The following is a 21,547-nucleotide window of genomic DNA, read 5'->3' on the forward strand; positions in this document are numbered from 1 at the left end:
TGATTGCATTGCAACTGGAGGTCAGGAGCCAGGCTATCCTTTTTGCCATATCCCCCTCCCAGTTCATGTAAAAAATCCTGGGACTCTAGAGACCGAAGAGTTCAGTTTGAAGGCTCCCACTTCAGATGGCCATCTTCAAACCCCTCGTGCCATGAGTCTGGAGACAGTCTAAGGATAAGCTTTTTGAAATACCCTTTGGTGGTATCCAAAAGTATTTTATTGAAGAAGTATTTCATAGGTTCAAAGATAGAGGAAGAAATACGAAAGCCTCATTCTGAGGCAGTTTGGTCTCATATACAGCAACTAAGCCACAAGTGACTAGACAGTCCTTGCTTTATTTCTATATCCCATGAAAAACATTATAATAGTACAGCCCTGTTTCACTTTTCTGTTTCCCAACCAGAAAACTGGTGTGACAGGTCAAGCTGTCTTCAAGGCTGAAGGCCAGGGCTGCTACTTCTCACCAAGGTCAGTCCCACATTATCTGTAGCTGTTGGGACTCTGCCAACCCAGGCACACAATGGCAAGAGCAACGTCAACACACATGCGGTCCCAGCAGGAATTTTCTTTCTTTGGTGCATGGATGTGTGTGTGGTGGTGGGTGGGTGAGGGGGCAGAGTTGTTGGACACTGGAGCCTCAAGTTCAGACAATTCTGTTCTCTTCCCACTAATAACAGCATCACTTACAACACTGGATATCCTGGCCTTGATCACTTTCTTTTCTATATTATATGTAATTTACATTTTGAGCTATCATTCCTATTTGGTGGTAGAGAGTTAAACTCAGTCCATTTGAGCATGCTCACTTTTCCCTGGAGATGCTTCTAAATAGGTAGAGTGTACTTGATCTGTGAGGTTATGTGCCTGTGCTGGCATCTGCTCAGATGTCTAACAGCTCTTTGGGTCCTCAACCATATAGCCACACAAGTTGCCTTAGACTCATTCTTCTTCATACTTGAAAGCACCCTTGGTTCTGTGGCAGTCTTGACCTCTCAGGAATGATTCTACAACTCCAGTGCCACACAGACACAGGAAACTCTGAGTCACTCTAAGCCCTCTCTGCCTACACATAAGAGCAGTAATTTCTTCTCAAACATCTTTCCAGCTTCTCAGCACACGTTTTATTTAGTCTTACAGCCTAGAAACATTCTGTGGGGGTGTTTTGAGCTTTAAAATAGAACACCCAACAGAAAGTGACTTAAAGCATGAGGTTACATACTATCTCCTATAACAAGAAGAGGATTGACTATTTTCAGCAAAATAACAATGTCATCAAGGATCCAGGTACCTTTTTATATATCCCTGTACCATCCTCAGGCTCATATCTCATCGTTGGAGATGGCTGTCACTATCTCAGATATTGCCTCTCCTCACAACTGTTTCAACGGCAGGGGAACATCTCCCATATCTTTATTTATTTTTTAAATTGAAGAGTGTTAAAGATAAAACAGACTGTCAAGTAAGGAGATAATTTTATTCAAGCTATTGCAATAGGGAGAATGTTCATCAATGAGGAAGTTCTCTAAGAAAATGAAGGGGGCCTGGGATTTTAATAAAGGCAGGTAAACAAGGGGGTCATTCACAATCTTATGAGTTGTGAAGAAGAATGGAGACGGGTGTTATTTATGCACTAGTGGCCCAGTGCACAGATTCACACACATTGAAAGGAAATTAATTACAAAGATTCGTGCACTAATTACATTACTGCAAAAAATTACATGTCAAAATAGTATATATAATATAGTATTATAAAATTAAAATACAAAATATTTTAGTATCATTATTCACCCTTTCTCTATAATAGAAGTATCAGAGATGAAAGAAAATTAGTAAAATGTATATGAAAATAATATATAAATTGATTAATAAATAAACAATATTCTGTCGATGACATTGCTTTCTTTCAGCTTCAGGGGTACATTGTGCCAATAGTTGGTCTTCAGATACATTCTGGCATTGCATGCAATTGGCGCCAGCAAGAGCTTTATATGTATTGTACATGCGTAAGTCAACATTTATTTTTAAATTGCCAGTGCACATCATAAGTACTGGCCAGCTGGTCAGTCGGATGGTTGGACTGACAGTCAGTCACTTGGCCTTTTATATATATAGATATGGAAGAACTTTGCTAGTAGCTGTTTCTAGGAGTACGATTTTGGAGAACAAAAGCGTAGGGGGATTTCTTAGCTATCTCTGTCTTCTGAGAGTAAGAGCTCAGGTAATTTCAACATTGTTAGTCTGTCCTTTTATAGAAAATGAATGAAAGTCACTTCTCACTGAACAACTCAAAGGTGATCATAAACTACTTGAATAGAATGAAACAAGGTCTCAGAAATAGTCTCTCAAGGACTTTTTGTTGCCTATATTCCTGCAAAACCAGTTGAACTATCTGCAGAGAGGTAGTGGCAAAGGTTGGTTACTTTATGGCCCTGGAGATCAGATATCTTAAAAGAAGGATGCTTAAAATGAAAAGGGGCAATATTAGCATCAAAGGTATTAAATTAAAGAACCAGGAGTTGAATTCCTGATGGATACCAGCAGGCCAATAGAGGGAAATCATTCAGTTATGCAGCACCACACACTGAGTTACTTGAAGCTCTTGATCTAGGATGTCAATGCTTTTTGTGATGTTGTTCACAGTTTAGGTTACCTCTCAGATAAGGGCAAGCATGACCCAAGCATTTTGCCAGACTTCCTCAGGAGTCCAGACAGTGGCTTGTCCAGAGAGAATCCTAGCTCATGCATGGTCTGCTGTGATGGTGAGTCTTTCAAGATTTATACCAAGTCATCATAGCTGCAAGGCAACTTAGGGTCCCAATAGGGATATGGACAGTCGAGTTATAATTCTCAATAATGCCACCAGGTAGGAGGATTGGAAAAGGAAGGTTGTAGCTAGATATGGAATGAATCTGGAGGAATTAGAAATTTGGGAAAAACTGACAATTTGGGTAAGGTAACCAGATCCAGTCCAATTTGCATGTAGGTACCAAAACTGGTTTTTTCCATAGGGAGGAAGGATGTTGGTCAATCTTTACAAGACAAGACAAAGTTTGCATATTCATCACCTACAATTTATAAAGAGGTATAAAATAGTTCAAAGACACTGAAATTCCTATAAGTAAACCCATCAAAATGTATCTAGTTCTGATAATAATTAAATTTCTTTTCAGGAAACTTCTAGAACTTTTTATACCATTACATGTATTACTTCCCAAAGTGGCAAAACATAAACACATTAGTTAATAGACCCAAATATATATAGTGTCTCAGTAGCATATAAAAATAAGAAGCAAAAGCATATAAACTTAAATTATACTGAGTAACACTGTTTCAGTATTCTATCTTTTTAGAAATGATTTGCTATCTAATGAATGTCTATTAATTAACTCAATTTAGTATCAGTCCAAGGTTTTAAGTTACATAAAGATCTTGGAAATTATCTTCAAGCTAACATGTTACAAAAACATATTTACTATTAAAATAAAGTTTGTCTGAATAATTATTCAATTTGGTTAAGCAATTTTTTGTAATTTTATATATTTAGTAGAAGTAATACTAGCTTATTCTATCAGTAAATCTGGATAAGTTTAGGAAGAAAATATTCAAGTAGAACAAAAATGTATGTTTGTATTATACTTAACTCTAATCAGAGAAAACAGAGCTCTTTTTAGGAAATTAAAATTATTGAACTAGTCTTGTTTGCCAAAGATTTACCTACATCTTGAGAACTTGAATTATAAAAAATTTCTGAGTTAGTTTCTATAAGAATACTTTATTTTTTTAAATCACATTGAAAGTATTTCAGGCTCAATTTCTTTTATTTCTGGAATTTTAGGAATATGCAACTTACATATGAGCTTTTTAATCTCAAAGCCAATCAATACAATGGGCTTTTTTAGAGATTTTATAATGTAACTTGGGAAAATCACCTAGAGATAGGGAAATGCTACACACTCCCAGGCCTTTCTAATTTAGACATATAAACACACAAATGAGAGAGAGAGAGAGAGAGAGAGAGAGAGAGAGAGAGAGAGAGAGAGAGAGAGAGAGAGAGCAATGCTTACAGTTTCAATTCTAAAACTTCAACCATGTGTTAAACTTGGTTCTCCTTTTTGTGCTCAATCTTCTTTCCTATGTTGTACTTTAACATCCTTTCCTTTCCTCAGAGCACATTCTAAATGCACCTCGTGAAGCCTTGTCTTAGAGCTCAGTAATTTCTTCAACAGCCCTTGCTCCTCTCTGATCACTTGAATCAATCAACCTGGAATTAGAGGAGTTTTTTTTTTTAATGTATATTCACCATATTCCCTTTAAATCCAAGCTCAGTGATGGCAGAGCCTAGCTTATCTTTCCTTCAACAAACACTTATTCTACCCTGTGTTTTCAGGCACTGTATTAGATGCATTTAAACAACGAGTGACAAAAAGACAGATTCCTACCTTCCTGGAGCTTCCAGATTGGAATGTGATGTATCTGATCATTCTCTGCAGGATAAGCAGTGGTTTGGTGAATAAGTTAATAAATGAATGAATCGCTCGCTCCAGGCTTAGATTCACCCTAATACCGACAGGGAAAGTAACATTTTTTTGAGGACTTGAGCTCTTGGGCACTTTGTACAAATTATTTAATTTAATTCTACTAATATTCAGACTCCGTGCTGGGTGTTTTATATACTTATTTCTAATCTTTATAGCAACCTTGTTAGGTAGATAATACTGTCCCCATTTTACAGAGGAAACAACTGAGGCTCAGTGAGGTTTTCTCACTTGCACTAAGTCATGATGCAAGGAGGTGTCAGCATAGGGATTTGAACCCATGTCTGTCTGACTCCAAAGCCCTGAGTCAGACTGCTGAGTATGGTTGGACTGCCTTGGGGAGAGTTTAGGTCATATATTCCAGAGAACAAGTCACAGGTAAGGCTTGACCTAGGGAGTAGGGATACCTCAGGCACTTAACAGGTTGGACCACACCAGTGACCTGAGCGCCCCTCCAAACCTCAGTTAGATGAGTCCAGGTGGAAGTCAAGACCAGCAAGTAGTGGCATGCTGTGTGCAGGTGGGAGCTGATGTTCCCACTCACCTGAACCATGCTCAGCCAGACAGTGGGAGCCGGGGGCTACCAGGGAACAACAAGAGCCATTCATGCCAGAGCTCACTCCTCCCACTGAGGCCATAAGTCACATTCCTTGTTTAAAGATCAGTGTCCAGGGCTGAGTCTTTCATGGAAAGAGATGCTGTGTGTATGAATGAGCTAAATAATAACCCTTAGCTCATTAATTTTAACCCCCCAGGTTTGCAACAAGGGGCCGCAGTCTCACCAGGGCAATGTCAGGAAGGAGAAAGATAAGGGTTGGTGCCTTTATATGGACTAAAGCAGCTCCCTCACTTCCTGCAGAAAATCAGAGCCAGTAATAAGAGCAGAGAGCTCTTAGGACACATTTACTGTGTGTTAGGGGCTTTGCCAACATGATCACATTTATGCAGACACGATCACATTTCTTTATCACCCCATGAGGTGGGCACTATTATTGTTCTCCTCAAATCACCAATGAGGAAACAGGCACAGAGCGATTTAAGTCCCTTGTTCTGTACCATGAGTAAATGGCAGCAGCAGGATTTAAACCCAGAGAGTGTGAATCCAAAGACTGTGCTCTTCACCACTGCATTATATGGCATCTTAAAATAGCACAGAGAGTCGTTATAATAATGACCATCTATGAGTCACACCTCCCTGTGTCTATGCCCCTTTGCAATCTGTCATTGCTGCTTTCCTCATCAAGAAATGGAGTCCAGGGCTCCATCCCCTTTTTGTTATTTTTTCTGTTTTTTTTGTTTTTGTTTTTTTTTCTGAATCTGGGATAATCCTGTGACTTACTTTGACTAAGCTTATGGCTGAAGTGACACCATGAGAGTTCCAGAGCCTAGAGCCCAGGAGTCTTTGCAGCTTCCACTTTGACCCTTTTGGAATTCCGGGTTGGGAGGAAGTCCAGGCTATCCTGGAGGATGAGAGGTCACGTGGAACAGAACTAAGGCTCTCCAGCCCACAGCCAGCACCACCAGTTGGGTGGGTGTGTTACAGGTTCAGCTGAGCTCCCTTTGCCTGCAGCTGCACCTGTGAGCCCAGGCAAAGCCAGCAGAAGAACCTCCCAGTCATTCTACATAATCAGAAGAGAAAAAACACCATTGTTTTAAGCCACTAAATTTTGAAGTGATTTGTAATGTAGTAATAGAGAACTGAAAATGCTACGTTTTAAGTTCATTATCTGTCTCAGACTACCTGCTTTATTAGCAATCTAGGGTTACGTGATAGAGAATCACAGGAAATTTGAGCTGGAGGGATTGTAAGGCAGCATCTAATTCAATCCTTTTATAGGGGAAGAAACTGAGACCTAGAGAGAAATGACTGGTCCCAAATCACAGTTTCTTGTAGCCTGAGTCAAGGCTAAGTCTGTCTTCAGAGTCTCAGGTCTAGACTTCTCTTGCTACACAGTACTGCCTAACTACATGTGCAGTTAGAGGATGAAAAACCTATTTTCAATTAATTTTAAGATAAACCTTAAAAGCTGTTTATAGTTTATAGTCTTAAATGTATAGTCTTCAATCCTCATGACACCTGTGCAAAGAGATCCATATGCCAAAGACCCATTAAGTGCCAGGAAGCCAATACTGGATACAAAGCAGGGAATAGTCATAATCGAGTACCTATTGTCTCTCATGGGATCTGTGTTTTTATGGGTGTGCCAGCTCCTGGTAGATCAGTTGTCCTCATCTTGGCTGCACATTGGAATCATCTGAGGAGTTTTAAAGAACAGCTGACATGGCCCAGACATAGAAAGATTTAAAACCGGCCCAGGGTGAATCTAATGAGCAGCTGGGACTGAGAACCCCTATTCTGCTGTGAGTTCCTGGGGGGCAGGATTTTCATCTTTGCACCTCCGTGGAGTGCCATGCCACAGAGCCTTGTTGATAGAAACCAGGACACACGATGAAAGTGCTTACAGAGAGCAGCTATGGCAGAGTGGAAAGTACATGGGCTTTGACGTCAAAAACATCTGTCTTCGCCTCTCAGTTTTACTCTTCAGTAGCTGTGTAACCTTGCACACAACAGACTGAGCCATCTAGAAAGTGGATATAAAGATGATACTGACGTCCCAGGGCTGTTATGTAGTTCAACTGAGATTGTTTAGCTTTTGAAAAGCTCCCTGGTAACATTAAAGGCCTTGTCAAGTATTTTTATTTCTATTAAAAATGTAAATAAAAAAGCTTTTTTAAAAAAAGAAATACTAAAAGCAATTAAAGGTGATTATAAAAGTTTAAGGAAAACAGAGAGTTATAAAAAAATCAAGTAAAATTACCTATGATTCCTCCATAAGTGTGTTTAAGCATTTTATTACTTCTCCTCCCAGACCTTTTTCTTGTTTATATGTATACCTGCACACATGCATAACATTATAGTTTAAAATACCATACACAGGATTGCATTGTGTTTATTTTCCATGTTAATAGCTACAGTACTTCATAACCATGAGTTGTCATTATTGTGATGTTTTTCTAACCTAGTGATTTAGTGAGCAATGGAAGGGGTCATATGGCTAGAATGAAATGGGAACAAGAGCAAAGCCAGTGTAAATGTGCAGAAAAGTTACACATTTGGGAACCTAAGGATTACTAAAAATTATTTGCAAGATTCTGTTGAAGCTGACCCATTTCCTCCTCTGAAAAGACTGATGTTTCCACAAGAGCTTGAGCATTGACACAGATGAAATAGGGTGTCTGGTCCTGCCCATCCTAGAGAGCCTTCCCTCTCTAGAAGGCCTTGGTCACAGCCCACAAATCATTTTGGCCAGCAACGTTTATGTGCACAGGGTTTGAAAGGTAGCAAAGAAGGGGATGGAAGGAAGACCAAAAAGTGCTTATTTGAGTTAACTGTTAATTTTGAGAAAGCAGGGTTTATCTCCAAGCCAAACTAGAGCCTATCCAAAAGTCAACAGTTGAAAGAGCCAGAGCAAACACACCAGCCAGATCTCTGAGGGTGACATTGTCTGGCAAGGAACCCAGCTTTAGAAAGGACATCAGGACAATGGAACACTTTCTGGCTCAAGCCTTCCCTTTTTCTGGACTTAATTCCTAACAGTGTCAGAGTCTCTACGTGTCTGTTGGTTGGGACCTTGCCCATAAGGAGACAGTGTTTATAGAATCAATGAGGAACAGAGGAATGCTGACTGTAAATCTGAAACCCCTTTGAAGGACATTCCAAGCATGGCATGCCCAATGAGTGTGGCTCAATCAAAATAAGTCTTTTGCTAAAGTGACATCTTGCTCTGTCCAGACACCACTGCTCAGAACAGCCTTGAAATTTTTCTTTCCTGCCTTTAACGGCTCAATAAGGAAATCCAATTCATTTTTTATAATACTTCCTGATCTGTTTTTGGCATGAGGATCTTGTTTAGAATAAAAAGAACTAGGCTTAGAGTTGGAGAAACTTGTGTGTGAATTCCAATTAATCCACTTAATAGCTGTGTGACCTTGGACAAATTACATACCCTTTATGTTTCTTAATTTCTTTATCTAGAACGAGGGATCTTGACTCTCTACCTCCCACCATTTATCACATGGGAAATTACCTTGATGCAATGGTAGCCTCCAAAGGTGGTACTCCCTACCAGAGGTCACAGAACAGAAAGGCCCACTAACCAAATTAAAATGCTTACATCACACAGGTTGTGAATTAATTAAAAACACACAGTGCGAAGCAGGTGAAATGCATTAGCACTCTGTGACAGGGTATGAGTGGGCTGGAAGGTCCATACTACCTGAATCCTGGGTTGTCTCTCTTGGCCACATCAGCCTACTTCACTGATGGTTTGGTTACAAAACCAGAGTTGAGGTTCAAGCTAAGGAGTCTGCAGATGGAGATTGCCTGGCCAAGAACACACACTTGCTGTATTGGGAAGACACAGGGATAAGAATACTGGGCCCATAGCTGTAGTTGACCAATGAGCCTGCTGAGCAGCCATGAGTTGCAGCCTAGAGCTGGCAGAGGACACATGGAGCTAGATGGGTGTCCTCAGTGTATGGCTGAATCAAGGCCTCATGAATATTGAATGCTTTTGTATATTTAGTGCACCCAGAATATTTAGTGCCTCATCGGTCTCATGCATACATACACCAGTATTCAGGGCACAGGTGCCATTATAATGTTGCCTCATAAATATTGTATCTCTCTTGGTCCTTCCATCCCTTTCTATGTTAAATATACATGTGCTATAATATTCATAGCTATAATAAACTAAAATAGACATCATTTCTAATATATTTTTATGAATTTCATTTATCTAATATGTTTTCTTCGTTTGAGGAATTAAATATTTTCAAACAAATACACATTACAGCATTCTAGTGTGAGAAAGCAGTTTGTATGGTAAACTGCAATATTCTACACAATTTTAAGGGATTATTATTATTCCTGTTATTATGATTGAACAAAAACAATTATGGCCATTTATAAAAATTCATCAAATCTATCTTTACTTCAAAGAATAAAGAACAGCCCAGTCGGCATGGCTCAGTGGTTGAGCATCCACTTCTGAACCAGGAGGTCACGGTTCAATTTCTGGTCAAGGGCATTGACCTGGGCTGTGGGCTCGATCCCCAGTGTGGGGTGTGAGGCAGCCGATCAATGATTCTCATCATTGATGTTTCTATCTCTCTCTCCCTCTCCCTTCCTCTCTGAAATCAATAAAAAATATATTAAAAATAAAAGAAGAGTAAAGAGGAGGCAGTTTAGCTAATGGCTAAGAGCTGTGAGTTCTGCCAATAACCAACTTGGCTAACCTTTGGGAAGCTACATAACCTCCGAGAGGATTTCCTCCTTGTTAAATGGGAATGACAATAGCTACTTGATAACGCTGTTGTGAAGATTAGGTGAGATCATGTGAGAAAAATATTTGGGAAATTGCTTGGCTTATAAGAATGATGATACTTAATATTTCTTGAATGCCAGGTACTTTCTGATTATATGATTACATAGGTAAGATTATCATGCCTATTTTACAGATGAAGTTAAGACAGAACTAGAATTCAATCCAGGCAATCTGACTACAAGCCCATACTCTTAGCCATTTTGCAACACTGACTATTGCACAATAAGTAGTCAATCCATATTGCATCATTATATTAATACTAGAGGCCCGGTGCACGAAATTCGTGCATGGGGGAGGGAGGGTGACCCTCAGCCCAGCCTGCACCCTCTCCAATCTGGGACCCCTCGAGGGATGTCCAACTGCCCATTTAGGCCCGATCCCACTGCCTAAATGGGCAGTCGGACATCCCTCTCACAATCCAGGACTGCTGGCTCCCAACTGTTCCCCTGCCTGCCTTCCTGATTGCCCCTAACCGCTTCTGCCTGCCAGCCTGATTACCCCCTAACCACTCCCCTGCCAGCCTGATTGATGCCTAACTGCTCCCCTGCCAGCCTGTTTTCCCCTAACTGCCCTCCCCTGCAGGCCTGGTTCCCCCAAACTGCTCTCCCCTGAGGGCCTGGATCCCCCCAACTGCCCTCCCCTGCAGGCCTGGGTCCCCCCCAACTGCCCTCCCCTGCAGGCCTGGTCACCCCTGACTGTTCTCCCCTGCAGACCTGGGTTCCTCCCAACTGCCTTTCCCTGCAGGCCTGGATGTCCCCAACTTCCCTCCTCTGCCGGCTTGGTCACCCCTAACTGCCCTCCCTTGCAGGCCTGGTCCCTCCCAACTGCCCTCCCTTGCTGGCCATCTTGTGGTGGCCATCTTGTGTCCACATGGGGGCAGGATCTTTGACCAATGGGGGCAGCCATCTTGTGTGTTGGAGTGATGGTCAATCTGCATATTACTCTTTTATTAGATAGGATAGAGGCCTGGTGCACCGGTGGGGGCCAGCTGGTTTGCCCTGAAGGGTGTCCCGGATCAGGGTGGGGGTTCCCTTGGGGCATGGGACGGCCTGTGGTGGTTTGCAGGCCGGCCACGCCCCCTGGCAACCCAAGGGGAGGCCTTGGTATCTGGGGTTTATTTATCTTCTACAATTGAAACTTTGTAGCCTGGAACGGAGCCAAGCCTTCTGCTTGCTCCGTGGCAGCAGCCATTTTTGGGGGATTTATGTATCTTCTATAATTGAAACTTTGTAGCCTTAAGCGGAGGCCTGGGCTGGCAAGGGCAGGCGGAAAGCTTGGCTTCCTCCATTGCCAGGGAAACCCAAGCCTCCCTCCTGCTCTCTGTGGCTGTAGCCATCTTGGTTGGGTTTATTTGCATATTCGCTCCTGATTGGCTGGTGGGCGTTGCTTGTGGGTGTAGCAGAGTGATGGTTAATTTGCATATTACTCTTTTATTAGATAGGAAGATTGTCCACTAAAGCAAAAATTCAGTATCCTGTGCTAATGGTTAATTCTGTTCCCATAATAGTTACTCATAATCATTTTAGGGGAGAAGAGGTGGTCAAACAACGTTGTTTCATTCCAAGTCATTTTGTTATAACTTGATGAGATGCCACAGGAACTTAACTCTTGTTTATATCAATTAGCCTATGGTAAAGTTGATTTCCCTTTTTCGTTGTTTTGCTAAAAGTTGCCGAACCTATCAATGTCAAGTGAGGACTTACTCTCTTAAAATATCGAGGGAGAATAGAAATGATAGTTATTGAGCAAGGCTTTCTTTAAACAGCAGCCACAGCAACCCGGTAAAGAAGGTAACATTAAATCCCACTTTTTAGAGAAAACACTGGACTATAGACTTCAAGTGATTACCAAGATTGCACATCGTGTGAGTAGCACACCTGGGATGAATTCTAAGTCAAGTGGACACCTGACTGCACATTCTTTCCAGTGAACCATGCTGCTAAGAATATCCTGGGTCTTACATGTCTCTTTGCTCATTCATTTCTCAAGTTTCCATTGTATGTCTACCATGTGTTCTGTGCTGTGCTCAGCACAGGGCAAATCCAGGGCCATACCCTGGCAGAGCTCACAACCCCCGGGGGCAGTAAATGAGAATGTGGACCACGACAAAGCAGTGATGTGTCAATTTCCATGATCAGGGCAGCCCAGAATGCTGAGGGGAGAGGAGAGGAATCTCAAATGGCCTGAGGTGGGGGTCAGAGAGGCTTCAAGGAGGAAGGGGCTTGTGGTGTCATGTTGTAGCTTCATGATCACTAACACAGCTGTGGAAACTCCAGAGCAATGTTGCCAGGCAGGGACATGGGCAGAAATGTTCATATGATTTGGTGAGAGCTCCGTTAGCCTTGGCCGGACACAGAGCTGACCCTGATGGCGTTCCATCCTCGCTACAGTTTGGTCCCTGGAGGCCCTGCACTTATTCTCCAAGGCTGACCAGCTGTCAAGCTCCAACAGGCCACCGGCTTGTTTTAGTTAGCTGATGGCTCTTTGGAATGCATGCATTTCCCATTAATTGTGGTTTTCAAAAATTAAATTAAAAACCTCTTATTTACTCTAAAGATATATTTGGCTAACTTTCATAAAAGCTTACCCAGCTCTCCCATCAGGAGAGAAAACAAGATTTGAGAGTTTAAATCTTAGGCAGAACTTAAACTGGGTCAGATGCCCAAATGTGTCTGCATTCAGGGCCCAGGGGCAATCTTTTTGAACTCTTTGAAACCTTAATTTCCTCATCAGGAAAATGGGATAACAGTAATTCTGACCTGAGTGGGTGACTGTTTCTGTATGGACTATATAAAGTAATGTGAATGTTCCTGTCCCGGGTCTGCTTCCCTTCACGGTGTTCCATGCCTTCCCCCTGCTTGATTCTATGTGGCATGGGACACGGTCTGCATCTCCCAGCTCCCATATCAGCTGGCCTCCATCTGGGTGTGGTCAGTGGGAGCTCCTGATGGGAGATTGTAGGGTAGGAGGAAGGGAGAAGCAGGGGTATTCCTTCTCCCTCCTTTTTTGGGTGAAATGTCCAGAGCAGCCACTTCCCTTCCTTGACACTGGCTTCCTTCAGGCATGTCCACCGTGGTCTGGGTTCAGCAAGTGAGACCAGCACCTCGGCTTGGGGAACGCCACCTCCTCCCTCCCCGCTTCAGCTGAGGGTGCCAGCAGCTGAGGTTACCCTCTGGGTGGCCTCATCACCTCCTGTGTGGTGTCTTCTTCTTTCTCTTCCGTAGCCATTTTCTGGAATTATATCCCCTCTGTTTTAAACGCTTAAATTAGAGAGCTGTTTTCTGGTTAGACTCTGACTTCTGCGGTGAGTGAAACACATTTGCCTGATGGGATCTATTTTCTCAATGAAAGATGCAGCAAGAAATCAGGTGAGGGGGAGTGAAGTTTAGACAAGGGAGAAGATTGGTTCTGAATGTTGATGGCTCTTAGCCCAATGTCTAGTGAATAGGTGTTCCATAAATGTGGCTAGGAGGAGGAGTATTCGCTTTCTACATGGAGAAGCATGCCTTTGCTTGGAAGAGAGGGTAGAAAGATCTAGTGGTTTCTGTTAACAATTGGCAGCCCCTCTGGTGCTCAGAGCCCGGTTCTGAGTGCTGGGAAGATCGGCCTCAGCCTGGATTGCCTGGAAAGGCTTGTCCCTCCGCACACAGTGCCTCACAATGAGGATCGGAGTTTTACACCCTCACGATGTGGGGTGAGGAGGAGTTCTAAGGACAGAGAAAGGATATTTCAAGAATATTGGCCACAGCTATTCAACCGAGATCTTATTCTCACACCAATCTGTTGTTTATGTCCCATGGCCATGTTACTTTAATTCCCAGGACAACCTGAGTCCGAGGCATCCAGAATGAGCCCTACTCAGAGGCAGAAAGGGTTCCACCCAGTCTGTGCCACCAGGAAGGAGACTGATAGTTCCTGGACTGGGCTCCCAGCATGAGGGAGGGGAAACAAGATGGGAGGTGAGTCTCATGCATCTTTATATCCAAGTGCCAAGATGCTGCCTAGCATAATGGGAATAAAGGAATGCGGACACATTGGGTGGTGCAGGCTCTGTAATACATGTCCCTATCTGGTACCACATTGCCCGAGCAATAACTGTGCCAGGCACCTAAAATACAAAATTGTTGTGAGCAACAACCCTGTAAGGTAGGGGTTATCAAGTCCAGTTTACAAATGAAACCACGCTCAGAGAGGTTAAGTGATTTTTGCAAGTCTGAACAGCTGGTCAGTGTCAGAATTGGGATTCAGAGCCACATCTTTCAGGTTCCAGAATCTGCATTATATCAATTCTGTGCTGCCTCCCTGACATCTCTGTGGCAGGAATTTAAGAGTACTCTGGGCAGCCACAGCACATATTTTGTAGTTACCCTCACCAAAAGCCTGGGTGGACCCCATTTGGCAGAGTGAGCAAGAGGATGCCTCTGAGCCCAGTGGCGTCCACAGCCATCAATCCCCAGTGTCTCTCCTGCAGCTCCGAAGCTAAACACCAGCCATTAACCAGGGAACCAGAAGCCATCTGCAGAGGTCATGGGCATTAGAGAGGGGAGGTTCACTTGGATACCCCTCCATCACCTGAACTGAGAATGAGTGACATAAAAAGAGATAGCAGCTATGGGTGCCTTGACGGCTGGCATGAGAACCAGGCTTTTGTTCCTGAGTCCAGTTACCACCATAAGGAACAACCATTAAAACCCAAAGGAACCTAAAGAACAAAGCCACAGCCTTTTGATGAACTTTGCTCCCAACCTTATATCTCTACTAGTGACCCAGTGCACCAATTCATGCACATTGAAAGGAAATTAATTAGAAGAAATATTTTAATATCGCTGTTTGCCCTTTCTCTATAATAGAAGTGTCAACCAAATTCACGATCAACAATGACAGATCGAAACACATGCGTGTGATTGGCACCAGCAACAGTTTTACATATATAAACTTGCTTAATTAGACCTGCTTTCTGATGTAGCTAAACTTTTTCCAGCCCAGTGAAGCACCCCAACTTCTCTTTCAGGTAATTGTCAGCAACACAGCAGTAAATATCAACACAAAGCAGATTATTATTGTAGATCATGCAGGGAGAACAAAGGGTAAAATATTTAACTGCAGCAGTGTTTGACTATATTCTGCACAGTGAGAAAACCTGAAGTCATTTTCAAGGTCCACCATTTCTTACTTCTTTTCAGTTGGGTCAAGTTTCTAAGCTTTCTAAATCTTCGTTTTCTGGCTAATGAAAATAAAATAGGATTCCACCAAGTCTCCTATCTACCTACTCCAGGACTTCTGTGAGGATCAAATGAGATAAGACACGGGAAAATGCTTCACAGACATTTGGTTACAGTGTGAAATGTTTCCACCTGGCTATAAAACAAGTTGTGTTCCTGAACTGAAGTAGCTGCAAGGAGGCTAGTCACTAGGGAGAGGAAGCTGGGTGTTGCTATGTGACATCATTACAGGATGCCCACAGTGACCGTTTCCGGGCTGGGCTCGGCTGTGGACCACATTTTGTGCCATGGGGTCTCGGCAGTGTTGGCTGCAATTTGGTGGGCTGTCGCTCAGGGATGGTGGCGGGGCCTGTGTCCCACTTGGGAGAAGCCCAGTGTTGCTTTGTGGGCGCCAGGTCTGCGGTGCCATTTCTCTGTGCGCATCACGGCAGCTCCTGCGTTGAGCGTCTGCCCTGGTGGTCAGTGCACGTCATAGCAACGAGTCAGACAGGTAAGGGGACACTTAGTATATTAGCCCTTTATATAGAGAGATATATAGAGATGATCTGAACATCCCTAACATCACCAAGGCATCACATTTATGTGTGGTACCCAAGTCTCTAGCGCTTGAATGTACGAAGCCCAGTCTTTGACATAAACCCCTCTGAAATATTTCTGAGAAGCCCAGAATGCTCACATGTTTCCAAGAATCAGGGCTGGTGCTGGTTTCTTGCCAAACACTGCAGCTGCTGCTTGAGGCCAGGTGCTGCCCCACCCTCATGAAGAGAGAAAGAGAAAGCTTCTGTGCATCACCCTCAGCCAGGGCTCCACAGCTCCAGCCACTCAGAGGTGGTGTGTTAAGTAAAAGACCTGTTTAAGTTCAAACACAGATTCCTCTTCCAGCTGTGCATCCTGGGAGGGGAGGGGCAGGCCAAGGTCTGAGGTCAGCTCACAGAGTAGTTCTGGAGGCGTGGCTTCCCTCCAGCCCTGGCTGTGCTGGGCCTGGCTGCCAGCAGAGTGCCTCTTCTGTGATGGATGATTCAGTTCAGGAGAATCCATAATTCCTCTTGGCAAACTGGCTCTTATCTGATGGTTCTATGTATTGTATTTAAACCTCACAGGTAAATAAGATTCAAGTCCCCCCCCCCCCTTTTTTTTTTCATCTCTAAGTGAACTCCCCAGCCCTCTTGCAAATCAGGGGATAAAAATGGATGTATGAGGGGAAAAGAACAAAGTTACTTCCTTTTTTTTTCCTTTGCCAGGATTACTTGAGGCCATGGTTCTTGCTCAGCCAAGATTCCTATTAAATTTCTTTTGGTCAGGCAAAAAGAACCAGTATTTAGCCAATTAGCCATAAGGCCTCAGATTAGAATTGTAGATTATTAGTTTTGAGAAGGAGATTTACAGATAACTTAGGCCAGTGGCTTTCAATTTGTGAGCTATATACCTGGGTGTCTGTAGATTTTAATACTCGAATCCAAACAGTGTCTAAATTCCGAATAAATAGTACATCCCCATCCCATATAATACTATTTCTAAACATTCGTGCCCTTGTTGAGATGAACAAATTACAAATGCATCTCAAAATGTTACTGGATTTATTATAGTTTTCAGTTGTTACTATTTTCTCAAACAACCAACATAAAATACATTTACATTTGTATGGTGAAAGTTTACAACATTTTTTTTTATGTAAAAAAGGGCATTCTCACATTCAAAGAAGGTTGTGACATTTTCCTCTAGGCCCGCAGTTCCTAGAATCATCTGGGGATGCATGTGAAATGCACTCCAATCTAGGAAGACATATCTAGTAGCGGCGGCCAGGAATCTGCATTTTAGACACATTCTCTCAGCGACTCATCTACACACTAACCTGTGAGAACCTCAGCTCAGGTCTACCCCCTTATTTCATGGGCAAAGGGATTCAGGCTCAGAGTGGGGAAGTGATTGGGCCAAGGTCATAAAACCTTCATCAATAGCCCCATCTATCCCACCCCTGTCTTGGCCCTCTCAGGCCCAGCAATGGGCCAAGCAAGCTTACTCCCCTCCCAGGAAAGGGCAAGCTGACCCCTCAGCCTGGCAGCAAAACAGTCTCCAATGGGTGAAAATGATCTCTCTCTGAGGTCTTCACTTTTCCCCCTCAGCTCTCACAAACTCCTCCCTCACTGCCCTCCCTTCATTGTCTGGCATGTGTGGCCTCCAGGCTTTTGTTGGTGCTTCTCCTATTTCCTGATCCACACCTCCCCGCCCCCCCCCCCCCCCCTGCCTATTGGTAGATTCCACCAATTCTCTCAAGTCCCACTTCCTGGTCACTTGGTGACTTTGGATCCCTCTACACCGGAGGGTGTGCTTGCTTTTCTGTTGTTTTGTGTGTGGACAGCCAAGTTGTGTCTCAGACGATGCCTGGTGCAGAGCTGTATACACAGATTCTTCTCTGATGAATGAACATGTCCAAATATGCATGACACAAATCAACAAGTTTAGTGTGAACATACACATTATTCAGCCTTTTATTTATTTGTAGCTGCTCTCCAAACACTTTTTGCCAGGACATGCTGATATAAAATGGACCAATTGTGGGCCTTCTCTCAAGGAGTGTGTGTGCTGTGAGTGGTTTAGAGTCTTTCCGATGTTTGATTTTTTTTTTCTTTTTTGTATATTGGCACAAATTTAATTTTTTTTTCCTGTCCCCAAATTATTTGTAATCAAATAACAAAATTGTGAGGGAAAGCAATCATCAATGGAAACATGAATTCTCAATAAATAATAATATAATGTTTACCCAATCACAGAGCATGTACTACATTCTGGGCCATTTATAAATGGCATCTCATTTACTACTACTCCTCCATGCAACTCTTCAAGCACACCATTATTTCTGTTTTAATGATGGAAAAAACTAAGCAAATGACTTGTCCAAGATGCCATCAACTGTGATGTCAGGTTTCAAACCCAGGTTTGTGCAATAAGCAAACCTGTGTTCTTAGCCATTGCTCTATATCACCCCACCTCCCCTGATAGTCCTGCATCAAGGGTTTCATAAACGCTGATGCAAGCCGTTGCTAGAGGATAATGAAATGACCAGGATGAGTCACAGAGGGCAGACAGCAGGCCTGCTGTGATTGATGAATTTATTATCAGTAAGTTGGGTTGGGAATTACAAAACAACATTAGTATCAATTGCAAAAAAAACCCAAAGTTTTTTGCAATAGATGAGCTGTGCAGAAAGCCAACATACATATCATTCTCAGATGCTGAGTGTGGCGTCTTGACCTGCATTCCCACCCATTTGCCCTGGCGCCTTCTCCCCTGTAAGGGTGGTTCTCTAGAAGCAGTCTAGAGAATTCAGATTTAAAAAGCTTGTCCCAGGCCTCCTCTGCCTGACTCATTGTGTGGCCTCTCACTGGTGAGTCACCACTGTGTGACTCCGTTTTCATGTCTTACACAGGGCTCAGAATTTGGCTGTTCAGATCCTGGGGACAGATTTCTATGGAGGTGGCATAAGGTTAGTGATGTGCTGGGCTCAAAAGTTTAGCTGGTGAGGACTATACACTAGATCTTGGGAATAATGGGTCCTCAAGCAGTCCCCTGCCTCTTTTTTCAAGTAGGACATAGCTCAGTTGAGCATCCTGGAAGATGCCATTCCCAGAACAGGCTGTTACGACATAATGAGATCTTGGAATGAGATTTTTCTTGCCACTAGTTCACCTGAGATCCCAATATGATAAACATCAAGATTCAGAAATGAACTTTCTGACCTGGAGCAGGAGGAATCGTCATGCTCATGGACATCTGCCACAATAAGGACCAGAAAGGTGGGGCACAAGAACCCCAAGAGCCAGGACATCTACCTAAGGCTGCTGGTCAAGCCGTACAGGTTTCTTGTCAGACGTACCAACTCCACCATCAACCAAGTGATGCTGAAGAGGTTGTTCATGAGTTGCACCAAGTGGCTGCCTGGATGATCTGGAACAGTGGTCGGCAAACTCATTGGTCAACAGAGCCAAATATCAACAGTACAACAATTGAAATTTCTTTAGAGAGCCAAATTTTTTAAACTTAAACTTCTTCTAACACCACTTCTTCAAAATAGACTCACCCAGGCCGTGGTATTTTGTGGAAGAGCCACACTCAAGGGGCCAAAGAACCGCATGTGGCTCGCGAGCCGCAGTTTGCCGACCACTGATCTGGAAGATGAAGCTGCCGGGCTGGGAGGGCAAAACTGCTGTGGTTGTAGGGTCTATAACTGATGACGTGTATGCAGGAGGTGCCCAACTGAAGGTGTGTGCACTTCATGTGAGCAGCTGTACCAGGGGCAAGATCCTCACCTTCAGCCAGCTGGCCCTGGACTCCCACAGGGCTGTGGCACCATCCTACTCTCTGGCCCTCCAAAGAGCCAAGAGGTGAAAGGCACTTCGGCAAGACCCCAGGAACCCTTCACAGCCACATCAAACCCTACCTATGCTCCAAAGGCCAGAGGTTTGAGTGCAGAGAGGCCAACGTGGCAGCCACAGCTACAAGAACTAACCCCCATCCTACTTTGTCATTAAAAAGATGTTGGATGCTGAAAAAATATATAAGATTAAAAAATGAATATGACAGCGCACCCCAAGATGCAGGTTTTCAAGGGAAAAGGTTCATGTGCCTTCGGTCTTGGCCCTCATCCAGACCAAGAATAGGAGAAAAGGTCAAAGAGAGCACAGCAGGGAGAGGATGGAGAAGAGGTTCCCTCGGAGAGAACTGCTTCTCTCTGCCTTCAGGGGAGGCTAGAGGTGCTGCAGGAGAACACTGAAAGATGGTCCCCGTAGGAGGGAGACACAAAGACCTGGGGTCCTAGCCATGCCTGAGAAAGTGACTTGCTATCTAGGTGCTGGAACCAGGAGAGATTTGGATTGTGCTCCCAGAGTTTTTAGGGGAAAGGATGTAATTGTTTCCTGTGCACAACATGTGAGCCATACCAGAAAGAGGACCATCATGTGGTTGAGTCATCATAGACTTTGTCCGAAAGTGCCTGCAGGAGGAGTGAAGGGATTTTGGCAGGAAGACAAGATGTGCTGCCTCCTCCTCCTCCCCTCCCCCTCACCCCCCCCCCCCAGCCCCGCCATGCCTAAAGTCACAGCAGAAATGGAGTCGTGTCTATGAGTGTCAAGGAAACTGCAGGTCCCAGAGGGGGACCTTGGAAAAGCCCAGGATTTGACCCCATGAGAAGTGTCTTGCCTTGGTCCACCAAATGGTGCTTTCTTTGGCCAAAGGCCAGGCTCAGGCTAAAGCCATCCTATCCTCTTACCCCTCCTTCCAGCCACAGCTTTGACCTGAAACAGGAGAGAGAGAGAGAGAGAGAGAGAGAGAGAGAGAGAGAGAGAGAGAGAGAGAGAGAGAGATAGGGAGGGAGGGAGAGAGGGAGGGAGAGAGGTGGGAGAGAATCAGGACAGGAGGAGTCAACAATAAAGTCGCATTTCTATTATGTCATGAATCATACTTGCTCAACATGCTAGTTACACAAATCAGAAAAGGTGCTCCTGTTTTTCATTTGTTTATTTTCAAACATCTTTACTAATAAACATCTTTACTTTTCTCTTGGAGCCTCGCCATATACCGACTTTTCCATTCCTTCTTTCTGCATCTCAATGTTTTGTGTCAGCCTCTATGATAGTATGCCACCTTGTATTACAACTGATTGCTTATCAGTATTCCTCACATTAAAAGATGACTTTCTTATGGCAGGAACTGTACCTTATTCATGGTAATATTCTCTGAAACCAGCACAGTGATGGCATGTGGTTGGTATGCAGTCAATTCTTGTTAAATGAATGTATGCATGTTGATAAAGAGAATTTGGCAAAAGGAAGACATTTGCAGGGTGGGGCAAAAGTAGGTTTACGGTTGTGAGTACGTGAAACACAGAATTTATTCTTGTGTTATTATTTATTAATTATTGCATTATTTTCCATATGAACAACTGTAAACTTACTTTTTGTCCCATCCTGTATTTATAACTTTTTGAATCTTCTCAGATTTCACCAGCTGGGCTGTGCCCATAGATTCTGCTTGTAGCTCCTCCCTGAAGAACTGAGTAGCTCTTTGCCCACTGGGTTTGTTCAGGGGAATCCCAGTTATACCCATGAGACAGCACGTCCCTAAGAAGGAAAGGGGACATTGAAGAGAACAAGCTTTCCATTAGGGTAAATAAAAAATGGGAGCTGAGCCACGCCTGCCCAATTTCAACAGAACTCTCTGTTGTACAGGGAACAGTGGAGAAATTGTTCATCCACATCCCATTCTTTGTGGAAATGTTCTGACTGCAAATTTCGTGTCAGCTTTGATTTCCTGCCCTGGGAGGAGACTTGGTCAAAAGGCACAAAGTGGGCCTGTGCAGAGGCAGAGGGGTTGTGAGGTTGGGTAAGAGGAGCCCCTCACACTTCAT

The 21,547-nt window shown here is 43.5% G+C and overlaps 1 pseudogene across 1 annotated transcript; it reads left to right on the forward strand.

Annotated features, from left to right (window-relative positions):
• Nucleotides 1-18,901: 18,901 nt before the first annotated feature.
• On the forward strand, nt 18,902-21,196 carry LOC308233624 (large ribosomal subunit protein eL18-like; annotated as a pseudogene). The gene is made up of 3 exons: nt 18,902-19,072; nt 19,295-19,679; nt 21,138-21,196. The product of its transcript is annotated as a large ribosomal subunit protein eL18-like (transcript).
• The last annotated feature ends 351 nt before the right edge of the window (nt 21,197-21,547 follow it).

The sequence above is a fragment of the Plecotus auritus genome (assembly GCF_963455305.1).
Source record: "Plecotus auritus genome assembly, chromosome: 9".
Taxonomy (NCBI): Eukaryota; Metazoa; Chordata; class Mammalia; order Chiroptera; family Vespertilionidae; genus Plecotus; species Plecotus auritus.